Source organism: Sceloporus occidentalis, unplaced genomic scaffold (genome assembly GCF_023333645.1).
Source record: "Sceloporus occidentalis isolate IW3139 unplaced genomic scaffold, rSceOcc1.0.p SCAF_43, whole genome shotgun sequence".
In the NCBI taxonomy this organism is placed as follows: Eukaryota; Metazoa; Chordata; class Lepidosauria; order Squamata; family Phrynosomatidae; genus Sceloporus; species Sceloporus occidentalis.
This window is the reverse complement of record NW_028317023.1, coordinates 6,072,501-6,082,500: the sequence shown is the minus strand read 5'-3', so window position 1 is coordinate 6,082,500 and position 10,000 is coordinate 6,072,501. Positions and strand designations below refer to the sequence as shown.

The window sequence follows — 10,000 nt, the reverse complement described above, 5'->3', positions numbered from 1 at the left end:
ATCTAATGTAGATTGCGATTTCCCTCAAACTGGAGCAACCTCAGTGTTTGTGCAGTCTTTTTGTAAGTTTTAATGGGAAATTTAGTTTGTGCAATCTTTATTCTTAGGGTTAGACCATCAGCTTTACCCCATGTAGCCTCTTTTCCTTTAGGTCAGCTGCTTCTCACCATTTATTACATTGTAAGGTAAGAAGAGCCAAAGATCCTCTTAATTTCAAAAAGAAACAGGATCAAACAACTCAGAGATCAAATTAAATGACCAAGAAAAACTAAATTTCCTATTAAAATTTACAAGCATAAAAATCTGAGCCTAAAAATAAAAACAAACCCTGGTATCTCAGCAGCGCAATGCCAACGGGGGTATAGCTCAGTGGTAGAGCATTCAACTGCAGATCGAGAGATCCTTGGTTCAAATCCGGGTGCCCCCTGTCTCCTGTGTAGTTTTAATTGAGTCTCAGAGAATCAAAATGATCTTCATATCAGCTGTGGACCACAAAGAATAAACAGGCATAGAAAAGAATCATGAGCAAATCAATTTAGGGTCATATGATTCACAGAACAAGGTTCAAAGGCCGCTAGAAGGTATAAAGATACAGAGGTCTTATCAATTTTATATTGAAAAGATCACATGTAGTAGTATAAAGATATAGAGCTCTTATCTATTTTAAATTGAAAAGATCACATGTAGTAGGCTCAGAGACCAAATTAAATGACCAATAAAAATGTAGTAGATCTATCTAATGTAGATTGCGATTTCCCTCAAACTGGAGCAACCTCAGTGTTTGTGCAGTCTTTTTGTAAGTTTTAATGGGAAATTTAGTTTGTGCAATCTTTATTCTGAGGGTTAGACCATCAGCTTTACCCCATGTAGTCTCTTTTCCTTTAGGTCAGCTGCTTCTCAATATTGATTACATTGTAAGGTAAGAAGAGCCAAAGATCCTCTTAATTTCAAAAAGAAACAGGATCAAACGACTCAGAGATCAAATTAAATGTCTTATCAATTTTATATTGAAAAGATCACATGTAGTAGTACAAAGATACGGAGGTCTTATCAATTTTTAATTGAAAAGATCAATTAGATCTATCTAATGTAGATTGCGATTTCCCTCAAACTGGAGCAACCTCAGTGTTTGTGCAGTCTTTTTGTAAGTTTTAATGGGAAATTTAGTTTGTGCAATCTTTATTCTTAGGGTTAGACCATCAGCTTTACCCCATGTAGCCTCTTTTCCTTTAGGTCAGCTGCTTCTCACCATTTATTACATTGTAAGGTAAGAAGAGCCAAAGATCCTCTTAATTTCAAAAAGAAACAGGATCAAACGACTCAGAGATCAAATTAAATGACCAAGAAAAACTAAATTTCCCATTAAAACTTACAAGCATAAAAATCTGAGCCTAAAAATAAAAACAAACCCTGGTATCTCAGCAGAACAATACCAACAGGGGTATAGCTCAGTGGTAGAGCATTCGACTGCAGATCGAGAGGTCCTTGGTTCAAATCCGGGTGCCCCCTGTTTCCTGTGTACTTTTAATTGAGTCTCAGAGAATCAAAATGATCTTCGTATCAGCTGTGGACCACAAAGAATAAACAGGCATAGAAAAGAATCAGGAGCAAATCAAATTAGGGTCATATGATTCACAGAACAAGGTTCAAAGGCCGCTAGAAGGTATAAAGATACAGAGGTGTTGGTTGAAATAATGGTCGAATTCTCCTCAGAAAGAGTTTCCTTTAATTAGATCATGCGCATAATCGAGACAAGGCACATAACACACAAAAGTCGAAGCGTTGTCTAATTACACATTAAGATTACTTGGTTTATATAGCATCTTATCTACTTCTAATAGCATGCTTCTTTCTGATTGGTTACTTTTCAAGCAGGTTACACCTCTTTAAGCTGCATAATTAAGAATGGCCTTAACTTGACCCTTTGCACATATATAGAAGAACATAGAGTAGACATGTCGGCGTGAACTCGTCCATATATCCTAGACTAGACATTCCCTGCTTTCTTTTGTCTTTGACAGCAATAATATTTACGATAACATAAACATTTTTCTAACATTTCCCTCCTGTTTATCAAAATATTATTCAATATCAGACTCTTCATCTTCAGTATCCGTCATTAGCACTGATAATTCATCTTTCATGTCAATAACGTCATTAATATGTAGAGTCTCAGATACTTTTAATAATTGATCACATTCTTCTTTGTCGATCAGGGAGTACATAGTCTGATTTACAGCTTTATCAATTGTCTTATTCAAAAATCCTCTGCAACATGGAATAAAACAGCATCCTCCGAATATCAATACTGCGGATACTATAGTGATAGTAATTATTCCGGACATTATCATTCCTGACCACCGCCCAAACCATCCTTCTAACCAAGAGGTGAACACATTATGTATTCCTGCATTCTCGGCAAATTCATTTGATAAGGATGTTAGTCCTTCAAGGGCTTTGGTCTCCGCACAACCACCAAATATCTGCTCTCATCTGGGTTGGCTGTCTCAGTCCTGTGGAAAAAGTCTCGACACACAGTGAATTTAGACAAATCTTTATAATCAAAATAGCTGCTATTACCCTGAAGTTTCATACAGGTGTAATTTCCCCCATATATTTGCACTGTTAGAGGTAATTCAGGTCTCTTAACCTTGGGAAACAAGTCCAATATATGACAAGTTCCGTTTCCAGGTGGGGTATAAGTCTTATCTAACAGCTTTATTATCAGAAACCTACGCGCCTATGGTATATAGTCTTTCATCCGTCTTCATAGGTTTTTAAAGTAAATAGTAATTTATTACAATTATCATAGGTGGTACATTCAGATTGTAATCTTTTTACAGATAATCTCGTTTTGATTTTACTCGCTCTTGCCCCTGGTATCATATCCCCAATCTCGACTAGCTGTTGTCCACATAGCATAATCCCAACCAAGACATGATGTTATACTTCGTTTTCCAGGGGGCTTTTCGGGCATCCAGCATACATATACATCGGCCTTAGCGTATTTTCTTGCTTGCCCAATATTTTCACAATGGATCAGTTTACACAGATCAATGACAATGGAACTATCTCCTACTAATGAAAAAGTCAGATTTTGTGCTTTGGTATCTTCCCATTTGATCCCACTTAGCATTAGCATTAGAATAAGGAATTATTGTAAAAGCATCAGTCACTACCCAATAAACTATAAGCAGGCACCACCCCTTCATCCTACCTGGCCGTCAACTCAGGGTTCGGGGAATGGATTTCTTCACTGGCTTGAGACGAGTCCAACCTATCGTCTGGACCCCCCTTTGTACCCAGACTTAATGAGTGACTACCAGCAAGTGGTGTTACCTTCTTACAGTGCGACTGATGTATCCAACAACTCCTCTCAGCTATCTTACATGCCGTGGGGGTGGTTAGTAGTACTTGGTACGATCCTTCCCACCTCGGTGATGACCAATTCTTTCATTTGATTATCCTTATTAGTACCCAATCTCCAACACTCAATTTCTCAGGAATTGGCTCTTGTGCTTCTGGAAGAGAATTAACAGTTTGTATTGATCTGGTGTTCAACATTTTTGCCATATATTCTGCTAGGGTTAATTCTTTTTCATTACTTGCCTCTTTTACCTTTATCTGCGGCAAACTATAGGGTCTCCCGTACATTACTTCAAATGGGGTGAGACCTTGCTTGTTGGGTGTAATACGCATACTCAATTTTACCATAGGTAGGCAAGAAACCCAATTCCCGGTTTCTGCCATGGTCTTTTTTAATTTATTATTTATTGTTCCATTGTTTCTTTCTACCAACCCTGCTGACTGAGGATGATAGGCACAATGATTCTTTAATTGTATACAAATACTTGTGCAAATCTGGAGATTAGTTGATTGACAAAATGACTGTATATTCTTTCTGGTGTTCCAAATCTAGGAATGATTTCTTTTATCATGAAGACAATTAGCACACAACATTTTTTTTTTTTTTAGAGTAATTTTGGAACACCTTATCTATCTATCTATTACCATCCCTCCTGTTGAGGCATGGCTCAGCCCATGACTCAATAAGGCTGCAAAGCGAAATAATGATTTCGGCAATATTGGTTTGTTGTTAATGTGAAACATTTTGTTACATAGAGTCGCTTTTTTAGACCACCAATATCGTTTTTCAGACATAGGGGCAGCCTGCTGCATATCATACAGAACCTGGTGATTAATTTGTATCTCGTTAGTGATTATGGCAAACATCTCTTGAGCAATTCTTTTTGCTTCAATATCTGCACAGTTATTGCCTAATGCTACAGGATCCTTGCTGTTGGTATGGGCTGCACACTTTATTACAGCTACTTCCTTTGGTAGATTTATAACTGTTAATAGTTCTTCAATCAAGGCTTTATGATTTATTGGTTTCCCTGTGGAGGTAATCATACCTTTTTTTTTTCCATTGTTGTGCAAACACATGTATAGTAGAAAATACATATTGACTGTCGGTATAGATATTTACCCGTTTGTCTACTGCCCATTTGCATGCCTCTATGAGAGCCGTTAACTCAGCCGCCTGGGCTAATAAATGATTAGATAATTTACCTCTCTTACTTCAGTATTGCATTGAATATCTCTTTTCCACGAGTGATTAATCTCACATCGCAACACCATATCTCCCACAGACTTCTACTGATCAGTTTGCTGTTTACACAGAGACAAATGTGTGGTTATTCAGAGACAAAAAGTGTGGTTATTCGGGGTGTTAATATACCAGATAATGCCCCCTGTCCTTTGTCCAGTAAAAGTATTCTGTCTGTATTACAGTACTTTGTTCATCTTTTTAGATTCATAATACTCGTCTCCTCCTGCTGTTTTCTTAACATACATTGTACAATGAAAATCATTTGAATGCTGAACTTGTAAATGATCACAGATCTCGAATGTTTTATGTACAAGTTCTAAAGCCTGTATTATATTTCCCTTATTTTCAGTAAAATCTATGTTTAAAGCATAGTAGTAATGATCATGCCGTCCTTGATAGTTATTTCTTCTTCCCCCCACTGTAACATCAAACTTGTCTCCCACGGGTGCAATGTGCACTCCCAACTCTCTAATCAGATCTCTTCCTAGAAGATTTACGGGACATACCTCAGATAATATTACACTGGCGGTAATTATTTTTCCAGACTCTGGATGTTGTATTTGAAGGGGGACAGATAAGCTTTCGGTATGTGTCCTCCCATTTACTCCCTTTATGTGAATTTTACCAGTCCCTTTCTGTATGCCCGTGCAGGTGGGATGATTCAATAGGGTTCGCGAAGCCCCTGAATCAACCAAAAATGTTACACGTTTGTTATTTACAATTAAATCAATTTCAGGCAAGTTTGACAATAACAACACATCATGAACATTACTGAGATCCAATGTCTCTTTTTCCTGTATTAGTCATTGTTCTGGGGAATTCTGCTTTCTCTTGTCTGGCTCGGGACACTCTTTTGCCCAATGACCTTCCTTTCCACAATTATAACATCCTTGTGACCATCTATCACCTCTACCTCTTCTACCTCGGTACGACCTCGAAATCTCTCTCTCACTCTTTTGTTATTCCCTGTCAACATTCCTTCATACAACATTCCTTCATACACCTCTCCTGCTAACATTACTCTCACTTTCTTTTTCTCCCATTCTTTGTGCCACTTTTCAGAATGCTTAACATATTCCAACACATCATTCAACGTCGCAGTACAGAGGTTAACCATATGTTAACTGACATTCGCATTTATCTCTTTACGCGTCCCAGACACAAACACATTTTTAATTGCTGCTCATAAGCAGAATTTGGATCTGGATCGGGAGGTGGGGTTAAACCACTATAGATATCAAAGACCTTTTTCAGCCGATAAAAATATTGATCCACATCCTCCCCATCCTTCTGTGTACATCTATTTATCTCCATCCAATTTGTTCTACGAGCCCATCTGGTCGTACAAGCAGTTATGAAAGTGTTTAAACGGTTAATTAGATCAACATGACCCCATGGGAGTGGTTGCCCCACATTATCGTACCCATTCCAACTTCGTTCTACTGAACTCCAATCTGATCCCAAAACCCTTCGACACTCTCTCTCTATTTCTTCACCATTACCATTTAATTGATAACTGTTACAGAGCCCTCGGATATCAGTCTCAAACCGTTGGGGATCCTCTTTTGGATTTTTAACATGCTCAGTAGCTTTTTTAATATCCTCCTCTGTTCATGTTCTATGTACCCACATGGTTAACGGATATATCTGACCTTGATTACTCCATAAGGAGGTGCGTTACTTATAATGTTACTTTAAGCATATTAATTTGAACAAAAAATAAAACAAGAATATATATCATAAAAACCACAGACAGGTATACAGGATATCTTATTACCTTAAAAACAAAATATGTGCTAATTATAAATTTTAGCTTTTAAATTATTAACCCTTATTTAAATTAATTCTGGAAAAAGCATAAAAGCATTAGAATAAAAAGATACAAAAGGCTTTTCTAATGTCGACTCTACATATAATTTATGATCGATCACAGATAACAGACAAGACATACATTTAACAGATTCTGGAACCAGCTGGAAACATGGTATAGAATTTGGAATGTTATAATTTAGTCACTACGTAGTTTCTTCTAAATCCACACATTCACCGAGTGGTCCAACCACTCCGAGTCTAGATTCTACCAGGATGGTCCAACCATCCGAAACCTGAGGGATTCACCCTCTATTTTTAAGTGCACTATACCTGAACAATGTGAATTTATGCCTAAACATTTTCTTGATTAAGTTTATACATAAACTGTTTGTCTTCTTTCAGTGGTTTTTTCTTTATCCACAAGAAAACACTCTCATCCTTTTGTTTCTTTCCCTTACTGTGGGATTTCCCCATGATAAAATCTCACCGCAAAGCAGAAAACAAGGAAAATCTTTTGGTATTTATAAGATACCACGTCTGGACAGGGTTAAACAGAGAGTTCTTGGTATTTATAAGATACCACGTCTAGACAGGGTTAAACAAAGAGCTCTTGGTATTTATAAGATACCTTTCCTAGACAGTAAAGGCAGGAAAATCACTCTCGCAGCGAAGTTGTTCACTTGCAATCCCAGCACTTGATCACAGAGGGCTTCTCACAAATGCCGGGGGGCGTATTAACAACAACCTTATTAACTGTTCGTTCGCCGTAAAGGACTCCTGAACAGTCATTCACACAGATTCATTCAGACAAGATTTGTGACATGGGTTGGTATAGCTGTCCCTGGACCATAAGAGCTCTTCTCTTTAAGGTCTTGTGATACTCTTTCACAATAATACAAGCCGCAACCAACATCAACAGTATTGTCACAATTACAAACAACAATTCGCTATCACAAAAATAATGACTAACTACCTGTGCACATTTCTTCTGATCAGCCTCAGTACTCCAAGTACTATTCCTTATTATCGAATGCATACGCAGTTATTTATTTCAGTAGTCCCTGACAGACTTTGACCTCTTATAATATTTCCCAGAAATATTTTTCTTACTCACATTTCTGAAGAGAAGACCGTAATAAATCTTCGGGAGGATGCTGCCGGTTTCAGGGACGATGTCGCAAAGTGCCTCTGGTTAACAGCAATCTTAGCTGGAGGACTTATATTACCTCAGATGCAGATTCTTGAGGTTCAGTTCCTCAGGACCGTCGTCCCTGTCTCCGGTCAGGACCTCCTCACACGGGGCACCAAAATGTTGGTTGAAATAATGGTCGAATTCTCCTCAGAAAGAGTTTCCTTTAATTAGATCATGCGCATAATCGAGACAAGGCACATAACACACAAAAGTCGAAGCGTTGTCTAATTACACATTAAGATTACTTGGTTTATATAGCATCTTATCTACTTCTAATAGCATGCTTCTTTCTGATTGGTTACTTTTCAAGCAGGTTACACCTCTTTAAGCTGCATAATTAAGAATGGCCTTAACTTGACCCTTTGCACATATATAGAAGAACATAGAGTAGACATGTCGGCGTGAACTCGTCCATATATCCTAGACTAGACATTCCCTGCTTTCTTTTGTCTTTGACAGCAATAATATTTACGATAACATAAACATTTTTCTAACAAGAGGTCTTATCAATTTTATATTGAAAAGATCACATGTAGTAGTATAAAGATATGGAGCTCTTATCTATTTTAAATTGAAAAGATCACATGTAGTAGGCTCAGAGACCAAATTAAATGACCAATAAAAATGTAGTAGATCTATCTAATGTAGATTGCGATTTCCCTCAAACTGGAGCAACCTCAGTGTTTGTGCAGTCTTTTTGTAAGTTTTAATGGGAAATTTAGTTTGTGCAATCTTTATTCTTAGGGTTAGACCATCAGCTTTACCCCATGTAGTCTCTTTTCCTTTAGGTCAGCTGCTTCTCAATATTGATTACATTGTAAGGTAAGAAGAGCCAAAGATCCTCTTAATTTCAAAAAGAAACAGGATCAAACGACTCAGAGATCAAATTAAATGACCAAGAAAAACTAAATTTCCCATTAAATCTTATTAGCATAAAAATCTGAGCATAAAAATAAAAACGAACCCTAGTATCTCAGCAGAGCAATGCCAACAGGGGTTTTGGTCAGTGGTAGAGCATTCGACCGGACATCGAGAGGTCCTTGGTTCAAATCCAGGTGCCCCCAGTTTCCTCTGTACTTTTAATTGAGTCTCAGAGAATCAAAATGATCTTCGTATCGGCTGTGGACCACAAAGAATAAACAGGCATAGAGAAGAATCAGGTCCAAATCAAATTAGGGTCATATGATTCACAGAACAAGGTTCAAAAGCCGCTAGAAGGTATAAAGATATGGAGATCTTATCAATTTTAAATTGAAAAGATCACATGTAGTAGTACAAAGATACAGAGGTCTTATCAATTTTTAATTGAAAACATCACATGTAGTAGACTCAGAGTCCAAATTAAATGACCAAGAAAAATGTAGTAGATCTATCTAATGTAGATTGCGATTTCCCTCAAATTGGAGCTGCCTCTGTGTTTGTGCAAATTTTTTGTACCCCATGAAGCCTCTTTTCCAAGCATAAAAATCTAAGCCTAAAAATAAAAACGAACCCTGGTATCTCAGCAGAACAATGCCAACTGGGGTATAACTCAGTGGTAGAGCATTCGACTGTAGATCAAGAAGTCCTTGGTTTAAATCCGGGTGCCTCCTGTTTCCTGTGTACTTTTAATTGAGTCTCAGAGAATCAAAATGATCTTCATATCACATGTAGTAGGCTCAGAGACCAAATTAAATGACCAAGAAAAATTTAGTAGATCTATCTAATGTAGATTGCGATTTCCCTCAAATTGGAGCAGCCTCTGTGTTTGTGCAATCTTTTTGTAAGTTTTAATGGGAAATTTAGTTTGTACAATCTTTATTCTTAGGGTTAGACCATGAGCTTTACCCCATGGGGCCTCTTTTCCTTTAGGTCAGCTGCTTTTCACCATTGATTACATCGTAAGGTAAGAAGAGTCAAAGATCCTCTTAATTTCAAAAAGAAACAGGATCAAACAACTCAGAGATCAAATTAAATGACCAAGAAAAACAAAATTTCCCATTAAAACTTACAAGCATAATAATCTGAGCCTAAAAATAAAAATGAACCCTGGTATCCAAGCACAGCCATGCCAACGGGGGTATAGCTCAGTGGTAGAGCATTCGACTGCAGATTGAGAGGTCCTTGGTTCAAATCCGGGTGCCCCCTGTTTACTGTGTACTTTTAATTGAGTCTCAGAGAATCAAAATGATCTTCGTATCAGCTGTGGACCACAAAGAATAAACAGGCATAGAAAAGAATCAGGTCCAAATCCAATTAGGGTCATATGATTCACAGAACAAGGTTCAAAAGCCGCTAGAAGGTATAAAGATATGGAGATTTAGTTTGTGCAATCTTTATTCTGAGGGTTAGACCATCAGCTTTACCCCATGTAGTCTCTTTTCCTTTAGGTCAGCTGCTTCTCA

At 37.5% G+C, this 10,000-nt stretch overlaps 3 non-coding genes across 3 annotated transcripts; all 3 read left to right on the top strand.

Annotated features, from left to right (window-relative positions):
- The first annotated feature begins 355 nt into the window (after window positions 1–355).
- On the top strand, window positions 356–427 carry TRNAC-GCA (transfer RNA cysteine (anticodon GCA)). The gene has a single exon. It is a non-coding gene; the product is annotated as a tRNA-Cys (tRNA).
- A 1,010-nt stretch (window positions 428–1,437) lies between these two features.
- Window positions 1,438–1,509, top strand: TRNAC-GCA (transfer RNA cysteine (anticodon GCA)). The gene has a single exon. It is a non-coding gene; the product is annotated as a tRNA-Cys (tRNA).
- Window positions 1,510–9,671: 8,162 nt separating this feature from the next.
- TRNAC-GCA (transfer RNA cysteine (anticodon GCA)) lies at window positions 9,672–9,743 on the top strand. Its single transcript has one exon. It is a non-coding gene; the product is annotated as a tRNA-Cys (tRNA).
- Window positions 9,744–10,000: the final 257 nt, after the last annotated feature.